The sequence below is a fragment of the Haliotis rubra genome, unplaced genomic scaffold, assembly GCF_003918875.1.
Source record: "Haliotis rubra isolate DU_JTF1 unplaced genomic scaffold, ASM391887v1 Scf133, whole genome shotgun sequence".
NCBI classification, from domain to species: domain Eukaryota; kingdom Metazoa; phylum Mollusca; class Gastropoda; order Lepetellida; family Haliotidae; genus Haliotis; species Haliotis rubra.
Genome location: NW_025765259.1, coordinates 276,757 through 297,874, shown reverse-complemented (window position 1 = coordinate 297,874; position 21,118 = coordinate 276,757). Strand labels below are relative to the sequence as shown.

The following is a 21,118-nucleotide window of genomic DNA, read 5'->3' as shown; positions in this document are numbered from 1 at the left end:
CTCAAAAGGCACCTCCTCGGAAGGCACTTTATACCTCCTCAAAAGGCACTCTGTACCTCCTCAGATGGCACTTGGTACCTGCTCAAAAGGCACTTGATACCCCCTCAAAAGGCACTTGGTACCAGCTCAAAAGGAACTTGGTACCTCCTCAGAAGGCACTTGATACCTCCTTAAAAGGCACTTGGTACCTCCTCAAAAGGCACTTGGTATCTCCTCAGAAGGCGCTTGATACCTCCTCAAAAGGCACTTGGTACCTCCTCAGAAGGCACTTGGTACCTCCTCAGAAGGCACTTGATACCTCCTCAAAAGGCACTTGGTACCTCCTCAGAAGGCACTTGGTACCTCCTCAGAAGGCACTTGATACCTCCTCAGAAGGCACTTGGTACCTCCTCAGAAGGCACTTGATACCTCCTCAAAGGCATTTGGTACCTCCTCAGAAGGCACTTGGTACCTCCTCAGTAGGCACTTGATACCTCCTCAAAGGCACTTGGTACCTCCTCAGAAGGCACTTGGTACCTCCTCAGAAGGCACTTGGTACCTCCTCTGAAGGCACTTGGTACCTCCTCAGAAGGCACCCGCTCATTCCCTTACACAAAAGGGCTAGGTACACCGACACTGGCATAAGAAACAAATCTTCTGCGCACATGTATCACAAATGTTTTACACTGTTCCTCTGTCACAAAGCCTTTGGTCTTTAAGTTCCAGTGAATACTCCTGGAAGATGATCATCTCAAGGAGATCAGAAACAATGTGATATCTTTATTATATGGTGTCCTACAAGAGGGATATCCTCATCGCATGTGCATATCACCCTGGTGTGGGCTATCATTTGTCTGAATGTATGCTTCTCCCTGTGTAGAAACTCCTGTGCTACAATTCCTATATTGAGTGAGTGAGTGAGTGTAGCAATATTCCAGCAACATCATAGCGCATCACACATTGTACCCATGTGGGAAATTGAACCTGAGGCTTTGGCATGACAAGCGAACGCTTTAACCACTTAGCTAACCCACCGCCAGTACATTTACTATAGTGAGGACTTGACTTGACACAGCTTGGCACAGTATAAGATTTCCTTGTATGTGAGATCAGAGACCATATAACATAATGCATTGGATTTTAATGCTGATTTCATTATTTCTTCACTTACACAGCAATGTACAGGCAAGTGTGTTCGTGGCCAGTTGTAATCTAGACCTATAGTCTTTCCACATGACTATCAGTCTCAGATACATTATTTTCGTCATACTGCTTTATCCCCTAGATGACAGACAGGCCAACAAGGAGCATCTCATGGCATGTCCTCGTATGATGTGGCCAGGTACTGCAGTCCTTCTTTCACTGGATTAACGTTCCATCCATTAATAACTGGTTTGGTAACAGTTATAATGCTGCACGTCAGGTGAATTTCAAGTCCTTGCTATTTACCACAAGTCACACAATCAGAGCAAACCTTTCCCCAGCAAAACTCCACGGACTTATTGTCTCCCTTCAGACAAAGAAACCTCAAAGTGTGGACAGATTCCTTCTTTGCATGGTCGAATATCAGCTGTAAATTACAACAATGGCAAGCTTGCTATTCATCAGTCTCAAGGGCTCAATGGTGTTTGTGCGGCTCTGCTGTAAATGTGTTTCTCTTTTCTCATTTACACTCTGCTCAACCAATTCTCTTTGGCTTGCCTTCCATCACTTGGCAGATACACCACCACAGTGATTGCTGAGAGACATTAGCTTGATTGCTCTCTCACCACCATGTTAGACTCACCAGACATGGAACAGGGAAGACTCTGAGATGATTGTGATTGAAGTATTCAGGAAGCTGAGACTGCAAACGGAGAGAACTTAAAGATGCTGTGAGAATGGTGATCGAAGCACTGAAACTTATTCACATTCTCACCTGCATCGCAGGTTGCCTTACAAACACAGGTTTGCCCTGACATTGATTATGGCCATTATCTGATAATAATCTAGACATAAAATGTTCTGCCCACTGTGTTCCACATTCCTTCAGATAGTATACCAGGGCAGAGGGGTAGCTCATTTGCTCATCACACAGAACACCAAGGTTTGATGTCCCACATGGGTACAATGGGTGAACCACATTGGTGTCCCCTGACATGATATTGATGGAATATTGTTGCTACCTCAGCATAAATTACCAGTCTGACATGATGCTCCCAAAGATAATACACCATCAGTCTGACACGATGTTCCAAAAGATAATACACCACCAGTCTGACACGATGTTCCCAAAGATAATACACCACCAGTCTGACATGATGCTCCCAAAGATAATACACCATCAGTCTGACACGATGTTCCCAAAGATAATACACCACCAGTCTGACACGATGTTCCCAAAGATAATACACCACCAGTCTGACACGATGTTCCCAAAGATAATACACCACCAGTCTGACACGATGTTCCAAAAGATAATACACCACCAGTCTGACACGATGTTCCCAAAGATAATACACCACCAGTCTGACACGATGTTCCCAAAGATAATACACCACCAGTCTGAGACGATGTTCCAAAAGATAATACACCACCAGTCTGACACGATGTTCCCAAAGATAATACACCACCAGTCTGATGTTCCCAAAGATAATACACCACCAGTGTTCCCAAAGATAATACACCACCAGTCTGACACGATGTTCCCAAAGATAATACACCACCAGTCTGACACGATGTTCCCAAAGATAATACAGCACCAGTTTGATGTGATGTTCCCAAAGATAATACACCACCAGTTTGATGTGATGTTCCCAAAGATAATACACCACCAGTTTGATGTGATGTTCCCAAAGATAATACACCACCAGTTTGATGTGATGTTCCCAAAGATAATACACCACCAGTTTGATGTGATGTTCACCACCACCAGTTTGATGTGTTCCCAAAGTTCCACAAAGATAATACACACCACCAGTTTGATGTGATGTTCCCAAAGATAATACAGCACCAGTTTGATGTGATGTTCCCAAAGATAATACACCACCAGTTTGATGTGATGTTCCCAAAGATAATACACCATGTGATGTTCCCAAAGATAATACACCACCAGTTTGATGTCATGTTCCCAAAGATAATACAGCACCAGTTTGATGTCATGTTCCCAATACATAGTTTGATGTCATGTTCCCAAAGATAATACACCAGTTTGATGTGTTCCTAAAGTTCCCAAAGATAATACACCACCAGTTTGATGTGATGTTCCCAAAGATAATACACCACCAGTTTGATGTCATGTTCCCAAAGATAATACACCACCAGTTTGATGTTTGATGTTCCCAAAGATAATACACACCAGTTTGATGTCATGTTCCCAAAGATAATACACCACCAGTTTAATACAGATGTGATGTTCCCAAAGATAATACACCACCAGTTTGATGTGATGTTCCCAAAGATAATACACCACCAGTTTGATGTGATGTTCCCAAAGATAATACACCACCAGTTTGATGTGATGTTCCCAAAGATAATACACCACCAGTTTGATGTGATGTTCCCAAAGATAATACAGCACCAGTTTGATGTGATGTTCCCAAAGATAATACACCACCAGTTTGATGTGATGTTCCCAAAGATAATACACCACCAGTTTGATGTGATGTTCCCAAAGATAATACACCACCAGTTTGATGTGATGTTCCCAAAGATAATACATGTTCACCAGTTTGATGTGATGTTCCAAAGATAATACACCACCAGTTTGATGTCATGTTCCAGAAAAGATAATACACCACCAGTTTGATGTCATGTTCCCAAAGATAATACAAAGATAATACACCAGTTTGATGTGTTCCCAAAGATGTTCCCAAAGATAATACACCACCAGTTTGATGTCATGTTCCCAAAGATAATACAGAACCAGTTTGATGTTTGATGTCATGTTCCCAAAGATAATACAGCACCAGTTTGATGTCATGTTCCCAAAGATAATACACCACCAGTTTGATGTCATGTTCCCAAAGATAATACACCACCAGTTTGATGTCATGTTCCCATAATACACCACCAGTTTGATGGCATGTTCCAAAGATAATACACCACCAGTTTGATGTCATGTTCCCAAAGATAATACACCACCAGTTTGATGTCATGTTCCCAAAGATAATACAATACACACCAGTTTGATGTCATGTTCCCAAAGATAATACAGCACCAGTTTGATGTCATGTTCCCAAAGATAATACACCACCAGTTTGATGTCATGTTCCCAAAGATAATACACCACCAGTTTGATGTCATGTTCCCAAAGATAATACAGAACCAGTTTGATGTGATGTTCCCAAAGATAATACACCACCAGTTTGATGTGATGTTCCCAAAGATAATACACCACCAGTTTGATGTGATGTTCCCAAAGATAATACACCACCAGTTTGATGTGATGTTCCCAAAGATAATACAGAACCAGTTTGATGTGATGTTCCCAAAGATAATACAGCACCAGTTTGATGTCATGTTCCCAAAGATAATACACCACCAGTTTGATGTGATGTTCCCAAAGATAATACACCACCAGTTTGATGTGCATGTTCCCAAAGATAATACACCACCAGTTTGATGTGATGTTCCCAAAGATAATACACCACCAGTTTGATGTGATGTTCCCAAAGATAATACAGAACCAGTTTGATGTGATGTTCATGTTCCCAAAGATAAATACACCACCAGTTTGATGTTCCCAAAGATAATACACCACCAGTCCCAAAGATAATACACACCACCAGTTTGATGTGATGTTCCCAAAGATGTGTCCCAAAGATAATACAGAACCAGTTTGATGTGACATGTTCCAAAAGATAATACACCACCAGTTTGATGTCATGTTCCCAAAGATAATACACCAGTTTGATGTGATGTTCCCAAAGATAATACACCACCAGTTTGATGTGATGTCCCCAAAGATAATACACCAGTTTGAGTTTGATGTGATGTTCCCAAAGATAATACACCACCAGTTTGATGTGATGTTCCCAAAGATAATACAGAACCAGTTTGATGTCATGTTCCCAAAGATAATACACCACCAGTTTGATGTGATGTTCCCAAAGATAATACACCACCAGTTTGATGTGATGTTCCCAGAGCTAATACACCACCAGTTTGATGTGATGTTCCCAAAGATAATACACCATCAGTCTGATGTGATGTTCCCAAAGATAATACACCACCAGTCTGATGTGATGTTCCCAAAGATAATACAGAACCAGTTTGATGTCATGTTCCCAAAGATAATACACCACCAGTTTGATGACATGTTCCCAAAGATAATACACCACCAGTTTGATGTGATGTTCCCAAAGATAATACACCACCAGTTTGATGGCATGTTCCCAAAGATAATACACCACCAGTTTAATGTGATGTTCCCAAAGATAATACAGAACCAGTTTGATGGCATGTTCCCAGAGCTAATACACCACCAGTTTGATGACATGTTCCCAAAGATAATACACCACCAGTTTGATGTCATGTTCCCAAAGATAATACAGCACCAGTCAGTGTTCACGAATAGCGTCTTACCCTCTGACAAATCCGGCAGATTCGCCAACGGTCAGACAGAAGTCTACAACCCCGACGGCCCCAGTGTCTGACTGTATATTTCACAATGACTTTGCCTGAAGTTGTTTTATGTGACATGTGACACTTGTTTGCTGTTTATAAATCTTATGTAAGTTAATAATTTCAATGTCAATTATAAGAAATATTAAATCTGAAATGTGTGTTTAATTTTATTCCATGGGTCCTGTGCATTTTCAGTGGGTCAGACAGACATCTGAAATTTACAGGACCCAATGTCCTGTGACTTTGAAACACCATTCGTGAACACTGACCAGTTTGATGTGATGTTCCCAAAGATAATACAGCACCAGTTTGATGGCATGTTCCCAAAAATAATACAGCACCTGTTTGATGTGATGTTCGAAGCACTGAAACTTATTCACATTCTCACCTGCATCGCAGGCTGCCTGACAAACACAGGTTTGCCCTGACATTGATTATGACCATTATCTGATAATAATCTAGACATAAAATGTTCTGCCCACTGTGTTCCAAATTCCTTCAGATAGTATACCAGGGCAGAGGGGTAGCTCATTTGCTCATCACACAGAACACCAAGGTTTGATGTCCCACATGGGTACAATCTGTGACTTTGAAACACCATTCATGAACACTGACCAGTTTGATGTGATGTTCCCAAAGATAATACAGCACCAGTTTGATGTGATGTTCCCAAAGATAATACAGCACCAGTTTGATGGCATGTTCCCAAAAATAATACAGCACCTGTTTGATGTGATGTTCCCAAAGATAATACACCACCAGTTTGAGGGCATGTTCCAAAAGATAATACACCACCAGTTTGATGTGATGTTCCCAGAGCTAATACACCACCAGTTTGATGACATGTTCGCAAAGATAATACACCACCAGTTTGATGGCATGTTCCCAAAGATAATACACCACCAGTTTGATGGCATGTTCCCAAAGATAATACACCACCAGTTTGATGGCATGTTCCCAAAGATAATACACCACCAGTTTGATGGCATGTTCCCAAAGATAATACACCACCAGTTTGATGTCATGTTCCCAAAGATAATACACCACCAGTTTGATGCAATGTTCCCAAAGATAATACACCACCAGTTTGATGCAATGTTTCTGAAGATTATACCACCAGTTTGATACAACGTTTCCAAAGATAACACACCACCAGTTTGATGTCATGTTCCCTCAGATGATACAAAACCAGCTTGACCTACTGTTTCTAAATGATAATACACCACTGGTTTGGCATGGTGTTCCCGGAGGTATTACAGTTTGCCACGATGTTCTTGCAAATAATTCATGACCAGTTGCGAATATTACACCTGCAGTTGGACATGTTCCCACCAGTTTGATGTCATGTTCCCAAAGATAATACACCACCAGTTTGATGTCATGTTCCCTATGAAAATACACCACCAGTTTGACACAATGTTCAAACAGACTATACACTACCAGAGTAAAATGCTGTATAACAGACTTTTTGAGGCAGGACATATTACCTGCTTGTGGGGCCAGGTGATACTCCTTGATATAACACACCTGTGGAGTCAGGATTTATAGGTGCTATATAACACACATTATGATGACAATGTCATGTTAATGAAACAATTCCTCAAGATGATGTCCCATATGATGAGATCAAGTCACAGAACCATTAATGTTGTCAGTGTGTGTGAATATCAATTACTGAAGGGTTACATTACCTGAGTAAAGATCAGCGTATTGACAAGGAACACAGAAACAGCTACTTACCTGAAACAGAAAGAAAATGCATGTAATTATTATTCATTTATACATGGAGTCTGTCTTGAATCTACCTCGAATCTACCACCTGGGATCTACCTGGAGCCTTCCTGAAGTCTGCCTCAAAACATCTACCTGAATACCTGGAGCAAACCTGGAGCCTTCCTGAAGTCTACCTCAAAACATCTACCTGAATACCTGGAGCAAACCTGGAGCCTTCCTGAAGTCTACCTCAAAACATCTACCTGAATACCTGGAGCAAACCTGGAGCCTTCCTGAAGTCTGCCTCAAAACACATCTACCTGAATACCTGGAGCCTTCCTGAAATCTACCTCAAAACATCTACCTGAATACCTGGAGCCTTCCTGTAGTCTGCCTCAAAACATCTACCTGAATACCTGGAGCAAACCTGGAGCCGTCCTGAAGTCTACCTCAAAACATCTACCTGAATACCTGGAGCAAACCTGGAGACTTCCTGAAGTCTACCTCACAACATCTACCTGGATCCTTACCGTAATAAACCTGGAGCCTACCTGGAATCTACCTGTAGTCTACATGAACCTGGGGTTACCTGAGCTGCAGTAAACAATGTTTCTTATGCAGGTGAAGAAGCTATGACACCTCCCTGTACAACATGAGGCACACTTGTCGGCTGGTAGCTCATGAGTGAGTGAGTGAGTGAGTATGGTTTTACACCGCTTTTAGCAATATATCAGCAATATCACGGCGATGGACACCAGAAATGGGTCTCACACATTGTATCCACGTGGGGAATCAAACCCGGGGCTTTGGCATGACAACTGAATGCTGGAGTGAACTACACAGACAGGTCCACTTAATCATACTCGTGGCACCGACAAATCAGTGAGCATACGCTGGAAGTGAGGCAATTCTTATCCCCTGATCGCCTTATTTCATAGCCAGTTTAGGCACATATGACAGAGGAATCAGTTCATTTACATTCAAATGTTCATGATTCTGAATGAGTGGTTGTTCCAAGTATGTCATTAAAATATACTGGACAAAATAAGTTAGGGATATTGTATTTTTATGATTGATATTTTATCAGTGTGTCAATGAATACATAGATCATTATTCATAATTTCAAAATTTACACATATCCCTAACTATTTTTGTCCAGTATATGATTTCCTTGAAACAAATGAAATAAAATCCTTGCAGTAATTCCCTTTGTTGTTCAATGCTGCACTTAGCAAGATTCCACTTATATGATAGTCTGTAATAATCCAGTCTGGACCAGACAATCCAGTGATTGACATCATGAGCATCCATGTACACTGACTGAATAAATAAGATTTCAAAACCGAGTAGTGTTAATATTCTAAAGTAACATGACTTCTATCTTTACACAAAGACCAAACCACTACTGACTGATAACAAGCACCACTGACACTCTCACATAGCATTAGCTTGTGTATATATACAATATTGACAGACTGACACACCAGTGGTTGGCACCATGAATTACTAAACTCAGCCACATGAGTTACCCACATAAGTTTGACCACCCAATCTTCACAAGTGAGTTTTTGTAAGAGGAAAGTGGTGTGGAGATACTCCAATAATACCTCTTGCAAACCAAGAATACACAAATATTTTTACTTGTTTATACTTTATATACTGACAAGATCATCTCAGAGAGCTAATTACAGTCTATTTATTCCCTCCCTACCTGAGCCTTTCCCTCCATCATGTGAAGGTTATCATGTTAGCATGTGTATCTCCTCCTCCTGTGTTCTGTGTCTCTCCAGCCATTCTTCATATTCCCCTCCCTGAACACGTCTGTTGCTATCAATCAACAGCTCAACGGCCACCATCAAAGGTGTGCAGTTTCATAATGAGAGCATAATATTCTGATTAAAGTAATCAGCAATGACATATGATGCTTTGTTCTTGTCAGATAGCGTGGTGAATCACTGCTTGTGGACTTATAGAAGGTGTGGATTGAACATTGGAGACCGGAATCACCACCATCACCTGGGTCCCTAACATTTGTTTACAACCAATCTTATCATCAATACGAGTTTGTGCTGACAGATCAAAGCCACAATCAGAAAAAAATCATCAGGTATTCCTGATAATGCATTGCTTCTTATCCTATCCAGGTAAACAATCTCAACTCCATATACTTTGACACTTATACATGTTAATGGATTCCATGCATTGTCTTTGTGCCTGTAACAGCTGATAAGACCAATTGGTTTTTAACAAAACCCTTCTTTCAATCACAGGATTCTGACTATATTATAAGTGTTCATTCATGAATCACTGTCAAACAGCGACCACAACAGGTGAGTGTGTACTGCTTCCAACACTTACAGCTACACCAATCACAATACTGTCGTGGGGGACCAGATCCTCATGTGTTGAGTTAATTGATTTCTCTGGTTTACGTGAGCGAGTTAAAGTTTGATCACGGAATTATACCTTGTACAAACAACCTGTGATGGACAGCCAGTGACCAGCTGATCCCTAACCTGTGATGGACAGCCAGTGACCAGCTGATCCCGTTCAACTGATTGCCAGCGGTATTGTGCATCATGAAATATTGGCTACTGTGTGTGCTTGTTTCTTATATAATCAAATACATCTGATACAACAGTTTGACAGTTCTGAACAAGAGAACAGCACAAAGCAGAATGTAATCATCCAAGGTTATGTTTCCGTATTCTGATATTGGGTGGGTATGTTTCTGTATTCTCATTTTGGGTGGGTATGTTTCTGTATTCTCATTTTGGCTAGGGCATGTTTCTGTATGCAGAACTCTGTATACAGAAACATACCGGGGATACACATCTGAAGAACCCTTGCCGACAACGATCCCTTAAGCCGAGCTTAGACTTCCTGCTGCTTGGTATTCACAATTTTAAATTTTCACAAATTCAATATGTACACTATTCAAAAGAAGGTAAGAGCAGATATTTTTCACAAAACTCTAGTAAATCAAACATGCTATGAAAAAGATGATGTTTCTTAACTTTTATTGATTTCGTAGTGTGCATCATGTCAAAGTCTCACACTGGGCTCGAGCTTCACCGTATGCCAAGATCTTGACAAACAACAGGCCATGGAGCTCTCTGTAACTCCACTATAAAAAAAAGCAGCTGAGTGGCACATTATTAATAACCACTGACTAAATTCCCTTCATTCATAGATATATCTTCTTCCAGTCTGAACTTTTAGCTTTTACGGTACATTCTATTAGTACTTCCACCTGCTATGAAGACAGTCAATGTCTTTGTGCTCATTGGTTGAAACTCCCAAAAGATTGAAATGTGTATTGGGAAAATATGAATACAGTATGATTTAACCCGGACGTCCCTCATCAGCCTCCACTGCCGTATTCCCCTTGTCCTGCCCAGCTAATGGTGTCAGCATTATGAAGCCATTCCGACAACCGAGTCCTGGTTCCGACTCTTTGTACACTGTAATCCAGCTCCATCAAAATAATGACCTTTAGGGTCTACTAATGTTACACGCACAAAACGGTACCAGTTTAAAAAATTTGGTCCCATCAATCCTTTGTCTGCATAATGTGTACCTCTCCTTATTTCTGATCCGTGAGAACAGTTTGGGATCCTTGGACAGAAGACATAACAGGACCGAAGCCACTCAATTTATATGTGTATCATGGCCGACACATCAAAGTGTGGTACAAATGGGTGGATTATAAACCTTGATCTTCCATCATTGTCACTCAATCATATCATCTTGACAATGTGACCATGTGTCTGGGAGACATGATGTTAATCAGGAGGTTGTGGAAATAATGAAATTTGGTTTCTGTCGGAACTAATAACATCCATACAGATGTATCTATGACATGCATTGAATGCTTGGACCAATTACTGGCGCCAACAGCTGTTGAAACAATATTAGAAAGTGAAATACTGACAAATCACTGGCAGTAATTATTTTCTATTTCTGTACATAAGATTTTTAACAAAAATTAAACCAGACCCTGAAGTACATTTTATGAAATTATCATAATGAAATCATAATTAAAATTTAATTACAATTTCACAGATGAGGACTACATCATCTGATATTGGTCCATTATTTGTTGAGCATCTTCAGAAACAGCCTCCTATAGTGATAATAAAGCTAATCTACCCAAAACCTCCCCCACACATCGTACAATGCTTTCAAAGTCAGTTTCTGAAAATGCTGAGATTTTTTTATGTGTCTTCCTACTTAACATTGAAATGGTTTTATGAAAAAGAGCTTAAATATTTTCATACCATACACTAATGCTAGCCAACTTTAGACAGCGCTGCCTGGTATTAATTCCAAGGAAGCAGAGACAGAGTTGAGATATGATTCCTTCCAAGTTTGCCCTTCAGGCACCAGAAACTATTTTCACCTCAACATTTAATTTCAGCTCATAATACAAGTAATTTCATGGATTACTGTTTAGACTGTGGCTTGTCTTCAGTCAGTGAGCCGGGTTCCAGGGGACACCACTATACAAGTCCGGCAACACAATGGACATATTACACAGAAGAAAACATTTGTTAGACCATGTTAATAAAATATCACAAAAGGACCACGAGAATCTTTTCATTTTGAACCTGAAGTAACTAGATAGCTGTTATAGATTATATTGGATATATTTGTTTCAGGGGATGTTTCACAAAACCTCAAGACATTGGCCGAGCTTTGAGAGATTCATCTCAGGAATGTATTGTATTTTAATCCCCCGATTTTATAGAACATTTTAAAAAGTCTCCATCAAACCATAAAACGTATACTTTCCTTTCATGTTTAATTGTCTATATGCAGCAACATGGTGATGTTTTCATGTCCAACTCCGACGGTCCTTCCACCAAACTCACTCAAACAGATGAGATCAATTTTTCAAGTGACCCCCTTTTGATTTGTCATTATTTCTCGATCCCTGTAATGTGCCACCCTCCCCTGTGATAACGGGTATGTCACCAACTAGACTATGACCAAGCTGTTGTACACCTCAAAGTGAGATCCTTGTAGTACATTTCTGTTGGGCTGAACACTCAGCTCTGCAAACTAATATCCAATTATTTGAGTAAATGTTTTCGTAACACTATTAAAGTTTTCCAATTTAACATGTTTACTTGAGATTATGTTTTATGTATTTCCTGTAGAGATGCTAGGAATTGTGCACAGATTAACTGCATGCTACAGGCTGTTCCAGGAATTGTGCACATAGCAGCTTTATGAAATAGGCTGTTCCAGGAATCGTACACAGAATCACCACATGTGACTTGTACCAGGCTCTTTGTAAGATGAGTGTATTGTAATCATGTCAGTTTGGTTTATTTTATCATCCACACACAGACCCAGACACAAGGCTTTGCATCATCCTTCATGCTGCTTCCTACACTTTCACAAATTCAGTTTCTTAGATCGTCACGTTTATCAAGATCTGTTTCACAAATATGTTACACAGAGAAAACTTTTGTTTTTCACAAGCCGTTGGCAGACATAACTCCCATTGTTTATTTCTAATCCTTGATAATTATGAGACCGAAGTCACACTAGGGCACTGATATCGAATAATGTCACACTTAACATCGTTGACGTTTAAGACATATTGTGTTTGAGTGAACTGTACCACTTAGCATACAATCCCAAATACTTGCAGCCATGTTTGTTTAAACAATCACCCACCCACTGGAGTGAGTGAGTTAGTGAGCCATTGAGTGAGTGAGTGAGTGAGTTTAGTTATATGCCGCACTCAGCAATATTGCAGCTATATGTCGGAGGTCTGTAAATAATCAAGTCTGGACCAGACAATCCAGTGATCAACAGCATGAGCATGGATCTACGAATTGGTATATGATGGCATGTGTCAACCAAGTCAGCGAGCCTGACCACCCGATCCAATTAGTCGCCTCTTACGACAAGCATGGGTTACTGAAGATCAATTCTAACCTGGATCTTCATGGATCCCACCCACTGGAAAACCCTGACCTAAACTAACTGTATATCAGCTGACTGTCTCACAGTCTCTGTACCCGTGAAGGTCTGGGTTAGAATGAACACTTCATTTTCACGTGAGTTTCAATGGTCATTTAATGAACTTTCAGTACAAAAGGAGGGGTGTGCACCCTTGCGCCCTAAACTGGATCCGCCTATGTTTATTGGATTGATTTATGGCATTGACAACACTAGTCATTCTGTGATATAAAAGTACAAACATATTTAATCATTTAAACACACACTGAGGCAGCCAATGGAGCAAGGTGACCTACATTCGTCATAACGGCAATGTCCTTACCTGTTCTACAACACCTTAACTGTCAAATATCTTTAGTAAATTTAATACCAGTTGAGATTATAGAAATAATCAGGCTAAACTCACAATAAACCTCACAAAAAATCAGCATTAGAAAGAAAAAATCTGAACAGACATTCATCACTAGCGTAGATTTCACTGATTGTGTGTATCCATCACTGCAGAGGCTGACCTGCTGTCTAACCATTTCCATGGAAATTAATTAAATAAAAACCAAAACAATTCCAGTCAAGGTTGATCTGTCCTGAGTGAAACAGATTGTTTCAGTCTAGTATCAGTACACCTGAGAGGGATCAGTCATCAACACTGTGAGCTTGTTGGTACCGGTTCCACAATCCGCTAATCAAGAATTGTGAAACATCCAGTGTATTGGCCACTGATGCTGACTTCTGTGAGTTTGTTGGTACCGGTTCCACAATCCGCTAATCAAGAATTGTGAAACATCCAGTGTATTGGCCACTGAGTCTGACTTCTGTGAGTTTGCTGGATGCCGACAACCTGGAGACGCTTGACACGTTGCCAAAGCCACATCACCAGTTCATACACAAACAATGAGATCAAGTGAATCACAACTGTTTCATTATCAGAATCAATAAGATTAACAGAAATAATGTCCACGGAGCTTAATCGACCTTGCCTGACATGACAAATGACACCCAACACACATGTGTGGTACCAGTGAGAGCTGCACATGCGAACCCTAGGGTGTGTGTTGGTGTTTAATTTTACAGTTATAAACATTCTTGCATGGGATATTTGTCATATATTTGTCATATATTTGTCATAATATTCATATCAACATCTATATTTCATGATCCCCAACATGATACAAACATAATGTACTGATCACCCTTCGATAGAAATACTGAGATATTTTACACAAAGCTATTAGCAACAGCTTCAGGAAGCGTTATATCAGCTACTTATTTGTGATGATGTGAATCTGTTCAAAGGCAATACTGAACACTATCCTCGCCATACTGTCTATTGAGCAATCAGCCACATTTAGGCCCTGCCTTGACACACAGAATATACCCATCAATAGTCCAGTGGTATATATGTATAACTAATGTAATATCCATTTCACTACACGATTTCCTGATTCTTCATTGGACATCATCAGAATGCTGCACGCAGTCATTAACAAAAATACCTTACTTCCCTCTGAAAACAGGAGTTAATGGGGTGGCGCTGATCAGCTAATTGACGCCAACTGGGGTGATATGTGAAGTGATGCGAGGTGATGTGAAGTGATGTGAGGTGATGGCAGCGATGATCAAAGGATGAAGATCGTCTGGGGTCATCTCGGACAAACATTAACCCACGGGGTGTTTAATATCAATTTTAAACTATCAGATGAATCTGGGCCAGGAAAGCATATCACAGCTGTACTGCGTCATCCTCTACATAGTACTGTCTGGGCCAGGAAGGCTTATCACAGCTGTACCACATCATCCTCTAAATAGTACTGTCTGGGCCAGGAAGGCATATCACAGCTGTACCGCATCATCCTCTAAATAGTACTGTCTGGGCCAGGACACCACATCATCCTCTACATAGTATATATCACAGCTGTACTCCTCTACATAGTACTGTCTGGGCCAGGAAGGCTTATCACAGCTGTACCACATCAAACTCTAAATAGTACTGTCTGGGCCAGGAAGGCTTATCACAGCTGTACCACATCAAACTCTAAATAGTACTGTCTGGGCCAGGAAGGCATATCACAGCTGTACCACATCATCCTCTAAATAGTACTGTCTGGGCCAGGAAAGCTTATCACAGCTGTACCACATCAAACTCTAAATAGTACTGTCTGGGCCAGGAAGGCTTATCACAGCTGTACCGCATCAAACTCTAAATAGTACTGTCTGGGCCAGGAAAGCATATCACAGCTGTACCGCATCAACCTCTACATAGTACTGTCTGGGCCAGGAAGGCTTATCACAGCTGTACCACATCAATCTCTAAATAGTACTGTCTGGGCCAGGAAAGTATATCACAGCGGTACTACATCAACCTCTAAATAGTACTGTCTGGGCCAGGAAAGCACATCACAGCTGTACCGCACCAACCTCTAAATAGTATTGTCTGGGCCAGGAAAGCATATCACAGCTGTTGTTGCTATTTCTTTACATCGCTTTAGTCCATGTTCTGCTTTGGAGACAACTCCACATTAGTGGGTGGCTGGCAGGATTCGTTCCTTTGTAGTCAGTCAATCAGAAGCATACCATGCAAGCTTAGTGACTGGAAAGATGTGACAAAGTCACAGTCCTCGCATGTATAGCTTTGGCAGCAGCTGTGCCTGAGATGTAAGAGCATGGTCATTGATCTGTCCATGTCCAGCACCATGTGTTCCTTTCCAGCATGTTGTTTTCATTGCTGACTCCCACATCTTGTAACCAGAGTCCAATTATATTTTTTCTATTTTTTTCTGGGATAGTTGTCTGATGAGATTGCTGGTTTTGGTTAATGGAGTAGAAACAAAATAGATTTGTTTGTGGGCATCTTATTGTTTGAGTTAGACAGGTGGATACAACAAAGTTTAAGAGTTGTTTGGTACAGTGAGTGATTGAGTGAGTGAGTGAGTTTCAGCAATATTTCAGCAATATCATGGTGGGGGACACAAGAAATGGGCTTCACACAATGTACCAATGAGGGCAATCGAACCTGGGTCTTTGGCATGACGAGCGAACGCTTTAACCACTAGGCTACCCCTCCGGCCCTGGTTAGAACAGCACTACACACGCAGTTATGGGTAGAAAACATGTATGATTTTGACTGAAATGGTTAACAGTTTGTAACTGTTTTCAGCCCAGTAGCATTTTGTGAAAGATTGTCAAATTCAATTTTTGATTCACAATTTTCTTCACTATTCACTTTACATAAAATGACATTGATAAACACATTCTTTTTCCATCCTCAAATCGATTAAATACCATCAGTGAGGCCAACCAGTATTTTTAATCAAGCAAGACCTCCACCAAGAAGTGGTGACCACTTGTTGCTAAGCAACAGAATTTACTGGACATAAATGACCCTTCTAAAGACCTCTTTCATAGAATACACGTTCAAAGACAGCAATAAAGAATATTGCTCATTAATATCCCCTGCTAATTACAAAGCCCTAGGCGATCAAACACCTCTGAACTTTGCGAGATAAGAACCTGCTGGCTTATGAAGTGTCACATCCAGTCTGGATGCGAATCAGGACTGGACACTCTCACACTGCCCCCTGGTGTCAGCCGCTCTAATTAGATGTCAACGCGACAAAACAGAAAAGCCGGGAGTTATAAAGCCAGACTGTCCGCCAGTTGGCTTTGGCTGGTCAAGAAAAACATAATCACATCAGAGGACCTTAGGACTGTCTTTTCTTCAAGATACTTGACCCATATCAAAGGTATCACAAAGGCAGATTTCATTAATACTCCGCCAGAAGATGAACCTGCCACTGAGATGTCTACTGACTCGACTTCACAGGGACATTAGCAGATGGTCTCTACATGTATCTTACAAGCTGGGCTTAGTTGCTTGAGTGGATAGTCACAGTAGTCACACAACCTTACTTGTAGTACTATCACATATTCCTACAACTTATCTCCTTTCAGATGGTTAGCAATATCACATATTCCTACAACTTATCTCCTTTCAGATGGTTAGCAATATCACACATTCCTACAACTTATCTCCTTTCAGATGGTTAGCAATTTCACACATTCCTACAACTTATCTCCTTTCAGATGGTTAGCAATATCACATATTCCTACAGCTTATCTCCTTTCAGGTGGTCAGCAATATCACATATTCCTACAACTTACCTTCTTCAGATGGTTAGCAATATCACATATTCCTACAGCTTATCTCCTTTCAGATGGTTAGCAATATCACATATTCCTACAGTATATCTCCTCACAAACTAATGAAAAAGGATTAACAGAGTTGCCTCTCTTGAATGAAACCATGCACTTGATAGCTGGTCAAGGTTGTTTATACTAGAAATCCAATTAAACATATTCCTCAAATTCTCAATAATTTCTGGTCATACTATATAACATATGTTACATTTGACCACTTGCTAAATGACATTGTGTATTTCATCCATTCAGATGGTTAGCAATATCACATATTCCTACAGCTTATCTCCTTTCAGATGGTTAGCAATATCACATATTCCTACAGCTTATCTCCATTCAGATTGTTAGCAATATCACACATTCCTACAGCTTATCTCCTTTCAGATGGTAAGCAATATCACATATTCCTACAACTTATCTCCTTTCAGATGGTTAGCAATATCACACATTCCTACAACTTATCTCTTTCAGATGGTTAGCAATATCACTGATTCCTGCAACTTATCTCCTTTCAGTTGGTTAGCAATATCACACATTCCTACAACTTATCTCCTTTCAGATGGTTAGCAATATCACTTATTCCTACTACTTATCTCCTTTCAGATGGTTAGCAATATCACTTATTCCTACTACTTATCTCCTTTCAGATGGTTAGCAATATCACTTATTCCTACTACTTATCTCCTTTCAGATGGTTAGCAATATCACTTATTCCTACTACTTATCTCCTTTTAGATGGTTAGCAATATCACTTATTCCTACAACTTATCTCCTTTCAGATGGTTAGTAATATCACCTACTTCCTTATCTCCTTTCAGATGGTTAGCAATATCACTTTCCTACTACTTATCTCCTTTTTAGATGGTTAGCAATATCACTTATTCCTACAACTTATCTCCTTTCAGATGGTTAGCAATATCACATATTCCTACAACTTATCTCCTTTCAGATGGTTAGCAATATCACTTATTCCTACAACTTATCTCCTTTCAGATGGTTAGCAATATCACATATTCCTACAACTTATCTCCTTTCAGATGGTTAGCAATATCACTTATTCCTACAACTTATCTCCTTTCAGATGGTTAGCAATATCACATATTCCTACAACTTATCTCCTTTCAGATGGTTAGCAATATCACTTATTCCTACAACTTATCTCCTTTCAGATGGTTAGCAATATCACTTATTCCAACAGCTTATCTCCCATATTCTTACGACTTATCTTGGTTGTGTGTTGACAGTTGTGTCATACCTACATTTGAAACAACTGATCTTGTAGATATTCTGTTCATTAACTGTAAATGTAATTTGAGAAAAATGGTATTTCAAATCATACCTCAATATTCTGAATAAGCCAGACAGAAGAAGGATGATGCGAGATACGAGAAGCCAGGTAAAAGAAAGATGTTGTCAGAGTGAGTATGTTTTTACACTGCTTTTAGCAATATTCCAGCAATATCACGGCGGGGGACACCAGAGATGGCCTTCACACACTGTACCCAAGTGGGGAATTGAGCACGTGTCTTCAGCGTGACGCACGAACACTTTAACCATTGGGCTACCCCACCACCCTGATGTCAGAGAAACACAGCACATTCAACGTTTCAACCAGATATAGTGGAACATTGTTGGATGTATAGTATTCCAGTCATATCGCAGCATGTAATGTGGGCAGAAACATGGTGGTGATGCAGGTGTCCGATACTTCCAACCAGGATCCACAACCCCAACCCCCCACCTCCTGTAACAATCATTTCAGGATTCTTCAGTACTCTTTAGTTTTTGCTGTGGCCATTTCACATTTTTAGAATGGCAACAGGGCACCCATGTTCAAGGGTAAACCTCACTGGCCAAAACTCAGTAGTTCACAGCTCATTTTGGATAAGAGGTATATGTAAAACAGCTGGATGTATGCGAAATCCACTCATCTCTCGAGATGTGAACTTGAGTGTGATGAACAAGCTAGTAGCCTTGTCTATCCTGAAAGATCGCCACTGGATTATATATAGATACTTAACTCTGAAACTAATCAGAACAAATGTGAAAATGAACAATTACAAATGCCTTTCAGCTTGAAAATCCTGAGAATGATTCAAAAGGTCAAAGAAAATGTACTTCCAGGAGCAATACCATTAACTTATGTTCATCAAGACAATACATATCTCATAGCGAATACATCAGTTAATTCTGGAGACTGTGATGATTCTAAAATGACAAAAACATTCAGTAAATAAACATGCCAGATGAGGACATGACAACTGTTGTTAAGGCTTTGACTAAATCATGTTTTGATCAAATTGACGATTGTTGAGGACAAATTATTTTGTTTGTACATTTTTCAATACGTGCATTTTAATTTACCTGCCATGACCATGTGCCTTTCAGCATACACACCACAAAACAATCTCAGCTGAAAAATAATTCTAGAATTTCTGGTTCAGATTATTTTCTGGAAAGAAATCCTGAAGATGAAATGGCCAGAACCACAGTAAAAAGATAAATCTGTGGTTGGACAAACACAGTTGAACCACTGTCATCAAAACAGACTTGGCACAAAGACATTTATTTCTCAGACTTGCCAACAAAGACATGAAAATGTGCACAAACCTTCAAAGAGCTATTTTCAGAGCCTATTTCATTTCCGTGAGGCATGTTGTCATCACACAAAATGAAGAGATGATTTTGAAATAGAACATGGATATAACTCTGAAAGAGGGCAATCATTCCATGGCCTTTTATACCACTGTTACGCATAGGCATGTAGAAGTAGTATGGCCTTTTATACCACTGTTACGTAGAGGCATGTAGAAACAGGATGGCCTTTTATACCACTGTTACACAGAGGCATGTAGAAGTAGTATGGCCTTTTATACCACTGTTATGTCCTTTATAATGCTGTTATGTTACCTAAAGGCATGTAGAAGTAGTATGGCCTTTTATACCACTGTTACGTAGAGGCATGTAGAAGTAGTATGGCCTTTTATACCACTGTTACACAGAGGCATGTAGAAGTAGTATGGCCTTTTATAATTACGTAGAGGCATGTAGAAGTAGTATGGCCTTTTATAATACTGTTACGTGAGGCATGTAGAAGCAGTGGCCTTTTGTTAGGCATGTAGAAGCAGTATGGCATGCCTTTAATACCACTGTTACGTAGAGGCATAGAAGCATGTAGAAGCAGTATGGCATGTAGAAGTAGTATGGCCTTTTATACCACTGTTACCTAGAGGCATGTAGAAGTAGTATGGCCTTTTATACCACTGTTACGTAGAGGCATGTAGAAGTAGTATGGCCTTTTATACCACTGTTACGTAGAGGCATGAAGAAGCAATATGGTCTTTTAGACAGAGGCATGAAGAAGCAATATGGTCTTTTAGACAGACAGACAGACAGAGTTTATTTCCAGTAAAAGGCCGTAGGCCCAAAATACATTCAAAAGGAAATTCCAGTGTAGTCAGGGGCACAATGATCATTCAAGTGTGTTTATAATGATCCTTTTAACATAAAATAGATACAAGGCAACAGATTTTACAGTGTCTACATTAGTATTTTTGAGAAGATTTGCTAAAGAATATACAGTGTAAGGCTTTTTAACACATTTTGTAATATACTGACTGACTGACTGAGTTTGGTTTTACGTCGCTTT

The 21,118-nt window shown here is 40.1% G+C and overlaps 1 protein-coding gene across 1 annotated transcript in view; it reads right to left on the bottom strand.

The window, feature by feature from the left end:
- The window catches only part of LOC124267657 (tumor protein p53-inducible protein 11-like), a 309,559-nt gene that overhangs the window by 169,706 nt on the left and 118,735 nt on the right, over positions 1-21,118 (bottom strand). The window lies entirely within an intron of this gene.